Here is a 17,258-nt window from a genome sequence, read left to right as displayed (position 1 = left end):
ACGTAGTGCTTAGAGTGTACATTAGCACACTGAGAAAAATTCATTATCCGGACAGCGGTATATTGTACAAATACAAGGATTCGTTATGTTTACTAAGGAAATCTGTACGGAGCGTACTTTATCCATATGCTACACAGCTACTGCCTTTAACGCGCTTGGATGTTATATCATGTCGCTGCAGGCTGTCTGACATCTAACAATCTTCCGTATTTTATATACGTATACGTATGTTAAATACTTCAGCTATATGTTATATACGTCCATCTGTGTGTGAGGTCCTGACCGCCTATAGACACCTCTTTCTTGCACCATAGATGACGTCATGAAACAACTGTCGTATGCTTGCGAGCTGGTTTATAAACGAGGTTGTTTACAAACGGAAAAGAATAGCGGAAGGAAAGAAAAGCCTGGGTAAGTGCAATAGTAAATTATCACTTTAGTTAAATATTCCATTAATTATATATTCCTTTAGTATAAGTTGCTTTAATATAGTACTAAACAAGTAATGTGATTTATGACTACAATTCTTACTATTGTAACTCGTTAATGGTTGAGGAGAAAGAAATGGGTTAATCTGAATTTTGAGAAATCTTTGAATATTAATGTTTTGTAACTTTTTACATTTCAAGGTACGCAAAATGAATGTTATGTGTTTATTCTTTCCTTTTTATATGTGACGGTTTATTACTTGATGGAGATTTACTACAGGACTGCTTAACATAATTGCTAAGAAACCGTTTTCAGCGCGAACATTTTCTTGTGTAGTGAAGATTTAGGATTTAGATTTCTGGGCTTTCGGCATCAATGACCTTGTTAGCCCGTCACATGTGAGTTATGACGTCCCTCGGTGAGCACACTATCCGGGGAAAGGGAAGGAAGCAAACGGCCTGGGACCTATATGTTGGGTACCACCCGGCATTTGCCTGGTATGAAATGAGGAAAACCCAAGAAAGCCTCATTCAGGATGTCTGGACTTAAAAGCTTTTGATACTTTTTCGACCGAGTGCCCCTACCGGAATCGAACCTGGGTCCGCTCGTACCGAAGGCGAGAGCGTTACAACTATGCTACGCGGAGCCACTTGTGTTTAGGAAACCTATTTTTACTAGGATATTTGCAACAAAATTTATTTCCTTTCTTTCTTTATTTTTCTTTTTCTTTTTGTTTTTTAACAATAAAACAAAACATATTTTACAGCCTCACTGAAATTTAAAAACAGCAGTCAGGGAGAGCTCACGTTTAAGATTCTTTTTGTTTTGTTTTGTTTTGTTTTGTTTTGCTTGTTATGTTCTCTAGTTAACTAATGTTTGAGTTCCTGAGAATTACATTATTATTATTATTGTTTCATAATTTTCGAACCAAAAATTAGATGTTTTTCTTTTTTTCCTTGTGTTGACGTCATTGTGGCAAGTTGTTGTGTTTTATCGTACCTTGGCATTAATTTGGTTACTAGCACATAGTCTCAAGGTCATAAGTTGTAGGCCGCTTGAAACAGCTATTACACAGTTATTTGAAGAGTTTCAGGCAGGCGGAGTGTCAGGCGTTTGACTTGCAGCTTTCGTTACAGTGTCTAAATTGCAGTATTGGATTGCGTCCAGCTTCTATGGCTGGTAAAAAAGTTATATCGCTTTCGTAATATGGTAAGAAATACAATGTAACAGTTAGGTATAGTATATATGACTAGTTTAATTAGTCGGAAATTACTCTGTTTCCTTGTCTTATTCTTTCGATTATGTTTAAGTACTGTGTCTTCATAGTATTGTTTCACTATTTCTAGAAGGAATTAAGTATTAATGAAGTAAAGAATAAGCAGAAGCCCACTTTGACGTTTACTATTTCTCATACTTCATTGAGAATGTTTTGATCCCCAATTGCGCAAACTTCTAGTATGTGTGTGTGTTTCTTTTTGTTGTTGTTGTTGCTTACACTGCTATAGATATGAGCTCCTTCATGGCTAAGCGGTTAGCGTACGCGCCTTTGGTGTGGGAGACCCGCGTTCGATTCCTGGCGGGAGTGGTTCGGAGTCCATGTTAATCAGTAAGTCCACGTCTCATACAGCCTCGTTGCAGAAAAGGATATTAAAATCAACTCAGCACTGCTTTACAGATGGAGTTGTTTGATTCAGGGTTCGAATGATGCTTTTTACGGGAAGCAGGCACGTAGCCAAGGGGTGGGTCCAGACCCCCCCCCCTTCGGATCCAGAAATGAAAAATATTAAGGAAAGATGAAACAGAAAGAAACAGATGAAACAGCCTCAAAAATATAAAGCTACAATAAGCGTTTTGGTTACTCTTTCTTACGAGGAGCTTTGTGTGGAGGAAACGGGAGAGGGGGGGGGCGGATCAAGTTGAAATTGGATATTATTGTAACGGAACATTCCGAATTCCATCTAGCTCCATGTTAACCGTATGCAGCGGCGCAAATCTGTCTTCAACATTGGGAGGGACGGGTAAGACAGTTCTCATAATTTTTTTTAAGGATGTTCAAATTATGAAGTTGAAAAACAATGCTGCGGAGGATCAGGGGAGCAGAGTTGTCTTCAAAATTGTGAGGCGGGCAGATTTAAGGCTTATTCTGAGGTGGGGACATCAATTTCATCTTACTTTCCTTTGTGGCAATCGGACACAAATCATCACATTTCTCTCCAAAAAACGCATTTCAAATCGGATTATTGAGGGGAAAGTCCCCCCCCAGTTCTAAGATTGGAGGGGACATGTCCTCATCCCCACGGGATTTGCGCCAGTAACCCTATGGACTACAAATGACGATCGATAAACCGGTTCTTTCAGATAGCCTGTCAGAACTTAAGCAATGCCCAGAATTACCAATAATATGAACCATTTTGAATTTCGCGGCAACACTAATCCATTTTATAGGATGTCTTTACTCCCGAAAGAGATCTCGTTACTATCCTTGACGGCATTGAACTAAGATAAGAGAAATAGAAAGAAGACGAGAAGAACCGAGTTCGAATGACGTCGGAAGACTATGTCTTTGTCAATACTTTTTTCTATTCTTTTACGCAAGATTTCTTCATAATTCTTTAATTAAAATACTTACTAACATATCCTCATTTTATTGTCCTAACAAATCAATATGGATATGTTGTCAGTAAAATAGTTTAGATTGATCGAACCCCTGGTGTGATAACCACAGTATTTCGTCACGGACCTCCCGTATTGCGAAATCGTGGCTACGTGCCTGCGGGGAGGGGGCGACTTTTCAGATATACAATCCAAGCATTTTATTTCTCAGTGATGCAAGATATATATATATATATATATATATATATATATATATATATATATATATATATATATATATAGTATATAATATGTAAAATATGAAATGAGGGAAATATTTTCCCGGCAAGGGAGAAATTCTTTGGCGAGTTGGGGAAATTACTTGACGAGAGGGAAAATCTTCATCCTCCCGTTGATTCAAATCTTGGTCGAAGATCATGCGAGTAGGATTCCATATTATGCTGTAGGTGTAGGTCGTACACAGTCTTGGCGCTGAATAGGATGCTAAGCTTCAAGCCAACCACACGTCTGTAATAACCTATTGCGATTGAATGGTAATGTAACGTAATGTACGATATGTGCATTTTCTAGATGCCATAAAATTATAATATTAGTTAAACATTCCACGATTATGTACTTCAGGTTAAAGGAGTTTGATGATTAATTGAAGTGAATAATCGAGGCAGTGATTCTCAATCTTCTTGACTTACGATACACTTTACTAAACCCCAGTGACATCGATATATTTGTTTAGATTTTGGATTGCTTTTCAACAAGTCGAGCCGCGCCAAAGCTGTGTAGGCTTACTAAGTTAAGTGAACTAATCCTAATCTAAATCCATTGTTTTCGGGGGCGCAGAAATGGACAGTGACACTTCCGATACTATTTAAATCAAAATTCATCCAAGCAACTTGGGGAGGGAAAGAGGGGAGACGGATCTTACAAATGATCGAAAATAACCGATATGAGAGAGCGTTTCGTAATAGTAAAAAAAGTGACTGACTAACGTAACATACATGTATTACTGGTTTTCTTATTTTCACCCAACGAAGCAGGTAATTAACGCTAGTACTAGGTATGTGTAGACTAAATGAGGTGATTTGTTTCGTGACCCTTCGAACAATGTACGAAGCGGATGCAAGCAGTTAATACATGGAGTTAGCTTACCTAAATTTAGATTTCGCTTTCCGAAATCTTAATGGATGTATTAAGTGATTTCGTTACTTACACTCTCCATCTCTAAATACAAAAATTCAAAACACATTTTCGATTCCAAACTATGACTCTGCTAGACAAAGAAAGCATAGTCCAGTGTATGTTTTACTTCATTTTCATATACGTGCTCGTAGGTTTTCTCGGGGACTTGGTTTCCTCCCACTTTCTCATTTCACCAAATATTCCATAATCATTAACTTGCTTTAATCACCGACTCCCTTGCCTAACAGCATAATCGTGGGACATTAAACTCAAAGACTTTATTTTTATTTTCAGGTAATTACTTTTCTCTCCCTTATTTATTTTTAATTTAATTTCTCTTTCAATTTCCCTCTTTTAGGAACATCAACATAATTTGCAATTCTTTCTCATTATAATAACACTATTAAAAGTCCCATATGCAGCTCACCACGTTGGAACCCAGCGGAAACAGATGAACAACGAATATTGTCGAAAATATGTATTGCTTACAGCGGCGTAGTGAGCATTACAAGATTGGGAGGGGGATGAAACTTGAAATTGCCAAGTCTTGATTTTTATCTTAAAAAAATGTCAAGTCTTGATAAAAAAAATTTCCAAGTGTTTCGAAAATCTTACAAACCCTATGAAAAACTATTACAGCAACCTTATTTTCATATTCGTTCCATTCCACGCCCCGTCTGAGACACGAATAAGATCAGCCCTTGTTCCGCTCTCGAGTCCAATTTAACATCTAACCTCAGGATCATTATCATCACCCACGAAGCACAACTATTAATTTGATAACTCATGGCTATGTTAGGTAACCTCCGCCAGCTAATCTTCACGAGAACCTTTAAAGTTACAATCAGTTGTAGAAACGTAGAATAAGGTAGGTTATATTTACTGTTTGTGATGTAGAAGTGCCTAATTTACATATGAAACATTCAATTGAGTTGTTCAGTGAGAGACCAGGCTAACTTACATCCAGGTCAAGATTGAGATTTTGACGGAACAGCATACTAATGTCATTAATTGACCTTTGCCTCAACCACTTGTCTGTGTGGCTTGTCCTGAGACAGGTGCGGATCCAGGGAGGGTCTATCTCCCCCAAGAAGAGGAAACTTTGTGTATTTTAATATAAAATAAAACCCACCCAGAGTTGAATCTCTTAAAAGTAGCTCTATCTTGTAAGTAGTGGCATTACAACCCACCGCCCCCCAGTAGTCCATCCTGGATCCACCCCTGTTGTATACTAAGCCAAACTATGAATATCAGTCGTATCCTTTGTAACGTGCTGTTTTCATTTGTTTCCTTTTCTTTCAGAAAGTTAAAATTGTCAGTTAGCCTAGTCTCTCGCTAAACTGTCAATTGTGACAAAAACACACCAATAATTGTTGATGCCAACTAAAACATACATATCCAAAGCCTACAAAATATATCACATTATTTAAGTTTTTTTCTTTCTTTCTTTCTTTCTTTTTTTTTTTCAAAATTGCTTGCAATGTTTTTCTTCGTGCCAAGCATCCGAATGTAAGACTGCGCAGCTTTTTTTCCCCCTCTCTCTCGCTCTCTTCAGTCCTTCAGTCTCCCCCCACTTTGATTTCATGATTTCGCACTCTGATGAAAAGTATTAAACACCAAAATGGAAAAGTACTAATATATAACCTCTCTTTTAGTAGCCCCTCCAACCACACGGCCGGGGCACGTGCCTTGCTTGCTCGCACATAGCTCTGTGAGCTATATAAGTAAAATACAATGCGCGCGCATATGTAAACTTGGTGCCAGCTTTGATTCTCACTGAGAGAGTATACATATAATGTTGGTTCGAATTCCATCAAAACCATAGGCTCATTTTTGTGTAACCTTGGTACTGAAGAAGACAGTAGACTTCAACAAATATTCCTGTCGGGCCTCGATGGCTCAGTGGTAGAGCGTTCACCTCTGGTGTTTGGGGTCTTTGGTTTGATCCCAGCTCGCGCCAAGTAAACTTTGTGGTGGACAAACACCGTGTGAGTGGGTTTTCTCGGGGTTCTCCCGTTTCCTTCCACTTTCTTCATTCCACCATTTCATTCATTATATAATCATCAGCGTCTCCTTTAGCCTAGCCGGTATACCCGTCATTATTGATACAACTATTATATACAGGATGCATCAGAAGTCCCTTGTCATCCTTTCTGAAAACTACATGGATGTAGTTACATTGACTGCGAGATAAGAGATACACATTAGGCCCAGAGGGATACTTTCGGATTACATCACGCGGACGGTCGCCATCTTAGATTCGAAATTGTAATACGGACGATAAGTGGGTAGTGTGATACATGGCCATGCACTAAAATGTTCTGAGGATGTCAAATATGCAATCAGATATCATGTAACTTATTCTGGTGAAATGTTATTGGCAGTGAACCAAGTGAGACTATATGTAGTGGTATGTCATACCCTTCTGTTCCCCCCCCCCCCAGTGATAGAGACATACCGTTTCTGGTTTTTTAGTGATCAAGATATACCTTCACGGAAGAATAAATGCTAAATACCATTAATAAATCCTTTTTTTATACGTATTGACGAATAGCTTTGCACATAAAAAGATTTTATTTCTTATGTAGATTCTAAGTTGACAATACTGACATTTTTACCTTTTTCTACCTTTTGTTTGTAAAATGAGGTGTTTTCAAAGAAGTTCATCTAGTTTATATTTTGATGTGCCGTGTTGAATTGTTTCTTTCGTATGCATGTATGTGTCGTCTTGTCTGAATTCTTATAAGCGTCGTGTTTTGAGCATGGGCGGATTTAGGGGATTGCTGTGGGGGCAGATCTTACGGGAGTTTGAAATACCCCTCATTCGAGTGTGTGGTCCAGGAGTTTTCCCGCTGGAAATTGTTAATATTAAAAGTCGGTTTTTGAGCACTTTCGTGTATAATTCTCTGATACAAGGTAAGGGCTATTTTTATTTATTTTTTTCCAGAAAGTTGTTCACGATGGATGGATCAGTCTCTCCGTTTTTTCTCCGTAACTAAAAGAAGCTTTCCAGTGGTTTTCAGACATTATGTAAATAGAAATCCAATCTTGTAGGCTTCACACCTCACTGCATTTGAACATTTAGATAGCCGATATGTCGAGTCAAAATCGTAATAAAACACACCGCCTCTGATTTTTCCCACTTCGAACACATTTCCCTGTTATAGTCAGGGGTAAAAGCGAGGGGGAACGCGGGGGACGCAGTTCCCCACCTCGAAAAATATGTAGGGCGTCCTCCAGATCCTAAAATGGTACAATGGGCAGAGATAGGCAGGAGGAACGGCGTGGAGTGATGCCGCTACCTACCGTCCCCCCACCTTTTCAGGTCCACTTTTACCCCTGGTTATAGTATATGTTCCACATGTTCCTACTGAGCAATAAACATTTGCAGAAGCTTCTTCCAATTGCTGTGGACACAAAGTAGGATATAGGGTCAAATTTGTGCACAGACGATGGCGATACTTTGTTCTAGATGATAAAAATTATGAATATTTACTGCACAAACCATAGCCTTAACTTTTCCACTTAGCTAGAAATTGAACAGCGTTAGGTCCGGTGATCGAGCAGCGATTCAACTGCCTCTCGTCGATCAACCCATGTTCTAGAGAATTGTTCAAGTAGTGACGCAATACGAATCCATAATGAAGAAAGCGCCATGGTGTTGAAAAAACTGCGAGAATGTACCATCCTCGGGCATCGCAGCTCGCAATATCTATCCCTGTACGAGCGTGAGGTATTATTCCGCAGTTAATTTTATGGAATGAAAAAGTGACTGATTAGACGTATTCCTCATTTGTCTGCCAACAACATAATTAATTTTCTTTGCGCTGGTCATGTTGGAGGGGTCTTGCACGCGGGGTTGTCAGGTGACCAATTGTGCATGTTCTGCCTATTAACCTTCCCATTTACGTAGAGGTCAGCTTCATCTGAAAAGAGTATTTGCATAAAAATGTTAACCATAATTACTCACTGCACTTGGCGATCAACATCGTTCTCGTGGAGATGTTGCTTCATTTGCACCTTGTGCGGATGCACTTATACACGCGCAGACCCTATGACTCAACCCACATTGCATTAATAAATGACGTGTGCTCCTCTGGGGCCACATCGAGAAAGAAGTCAGCACTGCCGTAGGCGTTGCTTCATCTGTAGCTCTCTACGATCGTCCGCTACGACGTATGTCCACGAATGTGCCCGTCTCCTCAAATGTAGTTAATTACTGTGACACTGCAACATGTAACACAGTCACATTGTGGATGATTCTGTTTGCAATCGGTAACCACTGTACAGGCACTCCTCCCGCTCCACAGTTTGAATATTTCGATGCATTCCTCACGTGCTAACGGTATGGTTCTACATCTAGAAGAAAGAGGTAAATACAACGTTCAATTGGCAATAACTTTTCACCAAATTAAGCTCCATGGAATCTGATTGCATATTTGACATACTGAGAAAATTCTAGCCCGTGGCCATATATATATCACATTACCCACCAGTTTATAACAAACAAATTTAATCCAAAATGGCGGCCGTCTGTGAGAGTATTTCCAAACGGCCTAATGTGTATCACCCATCTCACATTCAATTAAACTACACCCGTGTAGAATTTAGAAAGGAACTTCGTATGATGTATACAGGGTGTTTCGAAAGTCCTCTGACGTTACAACAAAACGTAAGAGGAAAAACCATTTCTAAACATGTTGTTTTCAATCTAAAGTGAACACTTTTTAAATCGGAGGGGCCGTTTGGGCTGTACTCTTTATGCGCCCAATGTGGAATGAAAATGCAATGTTACATTTACCTGGACCCACAACATATGTGAATGAAGTTACTGTTTGAAATGGGGGCTAGCCATCGACATGTTAGCGTAAAAATCAGTAACTTCATTCACTTATGTTGTGGGTCCAGGTAAATGGCAACGTTGCATTTTCATTTAACATTGGACGCATAAAGAGTGTACAGCCAAACGGCTCATCCGATTTTGAAAATTCCTTCAACTTACATTGGAAACATCATATTTGGAGACGGTTTCCCAATTACATTTTGTTGTAACTCTGATAATAATCGAGTTACTTTATGTCAGGGGACTTTTGAGACACCCTATATATCTTATGGAATATATGTTTGATGTCTCTATAACTGTAGTATAATTTAGTTTGTTTAAATTTACAAGTTATTACAAGTAGATTCTGACTTACATGCGTAAGAGTTTGTATGTAACTAACTAATGAATTCTATTTCATGAAATTTACATTGAAATATTTAACACAAAATCTTTTATATTCATGCTTAACTTAGTGACTTTGCTTTGGACTGCAACTGATTATTGTACCCCATTATTGCTTGAGAAGAAAACCGATGTCCGAATCTTCATTTGGAGAAACCAAAGAACTATTGGAATGCTGAGGATTGCAATCATTAATTTCTACACTTCAAGGTGCGTAAATTATATCTAGGTATATTCTGTGTTTATTGTTATAATTACTATTACTATTACTATTATTGGGTTTAGAATCAATCAAGTACTTCATGATATTTTAGAGGGATCAAGATGGCTGCCAGATAGATAAATATTTGAGCGTCAGGCCCTTATTTCTTTTCAATTTTATATTTAATCAATGTCTATTCCCCCCCCCCTCATTATTCCACCAAATCGTATTCCAAGATCATCAATTTTCAATACTCATTTGTGACTGTCAGCATACATAGCATAACCGTAGGAAGTAAAACAAAGATTTATTTTTATTTTTCGTTTTCATGTATTTTCTCCATAGCTGTGAAAAATAACGCCTTCAACATCATAAATTTGTATGCTACTTGCCTGCTTTCGAGCACAATAATCAACTATTTGGACATTACGAAGCAAAGCAGGTCTACGTTGTAGTTAGCATAGTTAAGGATGTGACATAATGATATTGGTATTGCGATGTTCAGCCTAAACAGTGCAAGTAAATAAATCTGTAACAATTGTATTGGTGTTTAGCTTACATGTCCTCCAGACGGGCCATTTTTTTTTTTAACATCTTGTTACTTCTACTCTATATGAGGGGTCGCGGTGGCTCAGTGGTGGAGCGTTCACCTCTGGTGCTTGGGGTCCTGGGTTCGATCCCAGTCCCCGCCAAGTGAACTTTGTGGTGGACAAACACCGTGTGCGTGGGTTTTCTCGGGGTTGTCCCGTTTCCTCCCACTTTCTTCATTCCACCATTTCATTCATTACTCATCATCACCGTCTCCTTTAGCCTAACCGGCATAATCGTGGGACGTAAAACTCAAAGATTTCATTTCATTTCTACTCTATATGAAGTATATTCTGAGGTTGTGTTTTTGAGGACGTGGTAGCTCAGTGATGGAGCGTTCACCTCTCCTGCATGGAGTTCCTGGATCGATCCCAGCACGTGCCAAATGGGCTTTGTGTTGGACAAACACTGTGTGTGGTTTTCTCGGGGTTTTCCCGTTTTCTCTCACAGTTTTCATTCTACTATTTCATTCATTCTCATGATTATAGTCTCCTTTAGCATACCCGGCAAAAGCGTGGAGCGTAAAACTCAAAGATTTCATTTCATATAAACTTTGGTGCAAAAATAGATGAAGATATTTTGCACCACATACAAAAAAGTATGTTCAACATACTAACATAATGTTTGTTTGCAATGTTTTCTCTCCTGTATTTATACATTTCACTTTTTACACAAAACTGCATGTGTAACGAATTTTTGTTACGAAATTCGAGACGAGACATAGCTCTTCCAATAGAAACAGATACAGTTTTCGAGACGAGACAACTTTCGCGACACCTTTGCGAGAGGTGACAGTCTCAAATCATTTCTCGTGCGTACCCCTAGCCCATATCGTGCGTTATCAAAAAGCATGTTAATGAGAAATAACAACATGTAAATACAATATAGGTAGTTAAAAACATTTTTGTTTTCATTCTTCAGTAATGCATTATTATTAACCTCAGTATTTTATAGTCCATTCTTAATCTTAAGGTGATATATAATTAAGTTTTGAATTCGGTTAACTTATTTTGTTTCTCAAATTGTATTAAAAATGTATGTACAAACATGTTTATTTTCATTCTTGAGTGCTTAAAGTCACTATAGTTATTAAACATAGTAATTAATATTGTACTCTTAACGTTAAAATAATATACAGTTAACTTTTGAATTCAGTTAACATTTTTCTTACTGAAATTGCTTTAAAAAGTATGTAAAAACTTTTTTATTTTCTTTCTTGAGTGCCAAAAGTGATGCACAGTTATTAAGATTAGTACTTTATACTCTATTCTTAATTTTAAACTGATAAACAGTGCGTTTCTGAATAAATTATGTCAAGTTATTTGAGTGACGAACACTGGTACAAAACCCTAACTACCACTGGAACATTTCGATTTTGAGATGACTACTACCGGTGCAATACAAGGGATTTTAAAATATTGTTTTTCCTTCAACGGCTATTAGATTTTGAATTCTGACTACATGGTCATATAGGAAGGATCAGTGTCTCTTTCCAACTATGGTAAAGCTCCGACCGATTCACGGTGCTCACAGAAGAGACAAAAGAGTATGTTTTCAACCTTAAAGTAACGACTACTGGTGTTCTTGCCCTGGTATGCAAAAGTAAGTGGGTACCCCAATGGGGTAGAGGGGTACTATGCGGTACCTAATTTCTGCATTTTAGATATATGGAAATACATGTGTCTAAAATGTAAAGAACTGATATTTGTTTACCGAAAACTGCAACTCGGTAAGCCTTACGGATACCGAGATATGGGAAAATAAAGAGCGACACGATATGGTTGTGGGGCTTGCTACTTGAAGGTACAATTTGGAAAATGAATTCAAATATGACTAACGGCTATCAAGATATTGTCAAATAAAGAGAGGACCAATACAGGTATGGGATTTTCGTATTAGATGATAAAATTTCCGAAACCGGTCATGGAAAGTTAATAAACACCAGTAGCAATTCCATCTTCAAGTAATTAGATATTTCCATGGGGTGTTAGAACATCTTACAGTCTACCAAGATTAAATTTTAAAAGCTTTTGAAAATATAACTTGACATTTGTAAAGAGTATTAGAAATATGTATTTACCTAAAACTTGCAGCTAGTACATCTAACATATAGGGAAACACCGTGAAATAAAAGAGTATGAGATGTTGAAACTTCGGAAAAATTATTGGTCCCAACAAAATTAAATAAGATGGTATTTCTATGGGTTAAGTAAGTACCTCAGTACAATTTCGATGGAAAGATTAGTTCTAGGTTTTCTTCAGGCAGTTCCAAAGGTTAATCGAGCTGTGTAAAAGAGTGAAAATTCCCTGTGAATATCTAATATAGTAACCAAAATATAACGAGTCATTTATTTTATGACGTAAAAATAGAGATCTTTAAGGATTTGTACTTCTGGGTCTTTGCTATAAGAAAGAAATTCAAAAACCTACTGTATATACCTTAATATGCAATTAAATCAGTGAGGACACAGTAACTTAGTGGTGGGGTGTGTACCTAGTATGTTTTGCAGAAACTACACTGGAGTATTCTCTTAATTCCCAGAGATACGATCACACTTAACTGCCCATTTAATTTTAAAATGAAATTAAGGCAAGTGAATGCTGATGATAGAATTGATGGAGTGTAAAGGTGGGAGGAAACGGGAGTACCCCGAGAATACCCACGAATACAATGTCGACTACAAACTGACTTGGACACGGATCAAACCAGGGACCCAATACACCAAAGGTACGCACTCTACCACTAAGCCACCGTGCCTCCACCCATTTAATTGTCTATTAAGGTGTATACGGTAGTTTTCTGAAATTTCTTCTTCTTACAGCAAAGACTCAACAGTACAAATCCATGTGGGTCTCCATTTTTACGACGTCGTAAAATACATAATTACTTATATCTCGGTTGCTATATTAGATATTGACAAAGAATTTTCATTCTTTTTGTACGCTAGGAATTATCACGCTTGGATTTACCCGAAGAAAACTTCGAGCTGAATTAATCTTTCGATCGGAATTGCCCTGACGAGTGTGAGGTACTCACTTAACCCATATAAGTACCATCTTATTTAACTTTTATTAAGATCAAAAGTTGTTTTATGAAATTTCAAGATCTAATACTCTTTTATTTCACGTGTCTCTCTAGCTGTAAGATGTACTGGCTGGAAGTTTTGGGTAACTCTATTCTCTTTTCTAATACTCTTTACAAATGTCAAATTATATTTTTCAAAGCTTTTAAAACTTAATCTTTTTAGACCCATGATGTTCTAAAACCCCATGGAAATACTCAGTTACTTTAGGATGAAATTGCTACTGGTGCTTATTCAGATTTCATGATCGGTTTCGGAAATTTCACCACCTAACACGAAAACCCCATAACTGTGTGGGTCCTCCCTTTATTTGACAATATCTTGATAGCCATTAGTCATATTTTCATTAATTTTCTAAACTACTGTCAAGTATGGAAGCCCCACATACCTATGGTGTTCCTATTTATTTCACCATATTTCGGTAACTGTTAAACATACCGACTTGCGGTTTCGGTAAACACACACCTGTAACGTTCTTTATAAGTTTATTAAGATATATTTTAGAATGTTTAGAAATGGGAGGTCTGCGAATGCCATAGTACCCGAAAACCCCCATAAGGACGTGTGTGTAGTGTATTGAATTGAAACTACTTTTGAAGTTGTTGTTAGCCCTCAGTAATTACGTTTTCGAAACTGCACAATCTAGTACGCAAAACTCACACTTCTATGGTGTTGTCCTTTATTTTCCCATACCTCGGTATCCATAAGGCTTACCGAGTTGCGGTTTTCTGTACTAAACAGATATCAGTTCTTTACATTTTAGAGACATATATTTCCACATATCTAAAAATGCAGACATATTAGGTACCCCATGGTACCTCGAACGCCAGTGGGTACCCACTTACTTTTGCATAGTAATACATTTCGAGTTGTTCAGCATCAACAAACACTTTTTTTTTAATTCATCATTTTTCTACCAGAAACCCAAAAGTCCATACCTGACCGAACAGATTTTGTCCATTTAATCTAAAAAAAATGTTAAATATTTTAAAATGTAACATTTTAAATATTTTTGGATTTTTGTTTCAGGTATTTCATGTATCAAAACAAAACCAGGATTCTGCATGAAAGACAGCGAAAAGAAGCAGTGTAATTTGTGGCTAAAAGCACGTCCTTTCTGAAGACAGACCCGATTGTATTTACATTATTTTGTACAAATATGTAACCTTAATAAATATACTGCTCCGCAAATTATTTCTTTCTTCCATAAATTAGAATAAATGCATGTCTGTTTAAAGAAAATATTTGTTAGCGTTGTCTTTTCAACTCTTTTTCTCTGTAAATAAGAACATTATACCTTGCAACATTTTTTTTTATCATTGTGCAATTCCGATTGGATAAAGTAAATCTGCACGAAGCACTATTATTTCAGTCATACATTAATAACTAATGTATTGTTCTGTGAATAAGGCAATGGTATAGTGAATATGTTTTAACATAAAATCTGTAACTCAGCTTTTCAGTAGTCAACTTTATTGAGAATCCGAAGAAAGAAAGAAAAAATGTTGGACTTAACGAATTTCAAAATTATTTTTATTCGAATTCTGGACTAATCCAAATTATCCAAAGAAATCATTTATGTTGCTCTCTACAGATGTATCCTTTCTCCAAATCGTATGAAAAGGAGACTTCATACATCGTTATATTTTGTATGTACTGTGTTTCGTATTTATTTAATCACTTTGTACCTTTCTCTAGTGTTGACAAGGCCGCAAGTGTCAATCGAATAATTTAGTGTTTCACTCATGTAACCTTGTGACTAACGTACGTCCTGTCGGTATATATATGTTACTGGGTTCGGTTAGCGACAAACAATTTTTAGTGTTAAACAAATACAAAAATCTACACGCAATGAGATACGATGATCTTTGCCTCATAGACAATACCAAGCAACTAACGGTACTGAGTGTGGTTGAGTTTACTAGTGGTATTATCTGGCTAAAATCAATGTTCCGAGAGCTATACTTCTTTTTGTGCTCTGAATGCAAACTTTGATATAACCGTTTTAAATTATTGTACATCTATCTATCTATATAGCTATATCTATATCTATATCTATCTATCTATCTATCTATCTATCTATCTATCTATCTATCTATCTATATATGTATACAATTGTAAACTAGAAACTTCCGAGTAATTCTGAGAATCATCGCTCTTTCTTTAAATAATGTATGAGACTATTACACTGCTCGTTACTTAAAATGTTGAACTAAGAAGGATACATCCAGGAAAGTCCAAATTTGCAGAATGTGTAGAGCAGGGAAGGATAAATATGTTTGGTCGATGGCTGCACAGCTTCTCATACCTGTGAACTCCGCCAGCTACAGTTGATGAGCTGTGGCATTGGATCGTAAGACGCATGGCTTACCATACCAGAAGAGAACATCCTCTCGATGTCTCGCTGTGTTACAGTCGTTCTGGTTGTCAATGTTGGGTCAGTTCTGCTCTGCTATCACCACGTTGTCACACAGCGAATACAGCGGTAAGTTTAACCCTTAACGTAGCAAGCCTAAGTCGTCAAAGTTGTTTACTAAGCTGGAGTCTTCTGGGGACCCCAAGTATTATTTTAATTTCTCAACATAGTATTGCAGAGGGTTACTCCAACTATTATTTTTTGGATGTCTAGAAGCATACTTAAGTTAAATGAACATTGTTGACGTCAAATATTATGTATATTTGAACACTATTCAGTTCTTCATACAATTTCATACTTGTGTGTTCGTAAATCTGAAACACAGGTTTAACAATGGAGTTTTTACATTTTAAAGTGTGTTTTTATTTTTTGTATTTTTTAAAGAAACGCATCGTTGATCTAATCATGTAATTGATATCTCAAAGGGTTGCAGGATACATATAAAAATCGAGAATAAATTGATTCTTATAATTGCGGCAGTATCACCAAATATCACTCTCTGGGGTCCCTAGAGTACCCCGCTTGGTATGTTAAGGGTTAAGCATATTCGACACTTATTATTAGATATCGGCTTGGGAACTTTGGCGTAGCTGCCCTGTCTCCTTGAAGTTGCATTTTTAATGGGGAGTACTGTTTAGGAATCATCTTGTGAGGAAAAACGTTTTCAGCTGACACCATGTTTTTAATTATAGCTTCATTTAAAAAATAACTTATCTGTTAATTAAAATGTTCAGAGAAGTTATTTCTGGAAAATCCTGTTCACGCCTCTTGTGGTAACAACTTCTGCATTTTGGAAGAGGATATTATTAAGGAAAAGAATGAGGTAAAGTCGTCTTTATATAGTACACACGGAAAAGAAAGTATTTGACAGTTGACAAATTTTCTTTTGCCAATAGCTCGGCAACAAATTAATTAATTTGGATCTTTTTGTTGTTATTCTTCGAATAGTTATAACTTGACAACCTGCCAAAGTCGGTACTCTGATAGGTTAATTTATTGTTGAGTTTTTAGGAAAACAAATTTTGTCAACTGAAGAATATTTTCTTTCGTGACTGTACAAGCAATGGATGATAACGGCTTAATAAATGACTGTACCTGACAAGTGAGTCTTTTTTTAGTTTGAACATAGGATTGTACATGGCTGTGCATTTTGCATTATTATTGAAGTGCTGCAACTAAGTTATTGCAAAAGGTATGATAAATTCTTACAGTAATATTGTCACATATTGATTTACTCTGTATGAAAACTAAAATAGTTTAACGTATGGTTACCCTCCTTTGTGCCAATAATTTTAAAATTAACTCTTGTGCCACTTTTCAACACTTGGCTTTGCAGTAGCTTTCCAAAGAATTAGCAGGAAGTCCAAACTTACACCCTGCAGATAAATACATTTCTCTGGGCAGTTTCACTGCTCCAAACTAAGATTTGAAAAGTGTAGTATTTTTAGTTTTATTATTATTATTGGCACAAAGGAGATCAACCATATTTTAAGCTATTTTTGTTTCCATACAGAGAAAAACAAT

The 17,258-nt window shown here is 36.9% G+C and overlaps 1 long non-coding RNA gene across 1 annotated transcript; it reads left to right on the top strand.

Annotated features, from left to right (window-relative positions):
- Positions 1-1,523: 1,523 nt before the first annotated feature.
- LOC145694086 (uncharacterized) lies at positions 1,524-14,502 on the top strand. The gene is made up of 3 exons (XR_014132918.1): positions 1,524-1,638; positions 9,517-9,655; positions 14,348-14,502. It is a non-coding gene; the product is annotated as an uncharacterized LOC145694086 (long non-coding RNA).
- The last annotated feature ends 2,756 nt before the right edge of the window (positions 14,503-17,258 follow it).

The sequence above is a fragment of the Thermobia domestica genome, chromosome 9, assembly GCF_964235325.1.
Source record: "Thermobia domestica chromosome 9, izTheDome1.hap1.1, whole genome shotgun sequence".
In the NCBI taxonomy this organism is placed as follows: domain Eukaryota; kingdom Metazoa; phylum Arthropoda; class Insecta; order Zygentoma; family Lepismatidae; genus Thermobia; species Thermobia domestica.
Note: the sequence above shows the minus strand (reverse complement) of the source record. Positions and strands in the feature narration are given on the sequence as shown.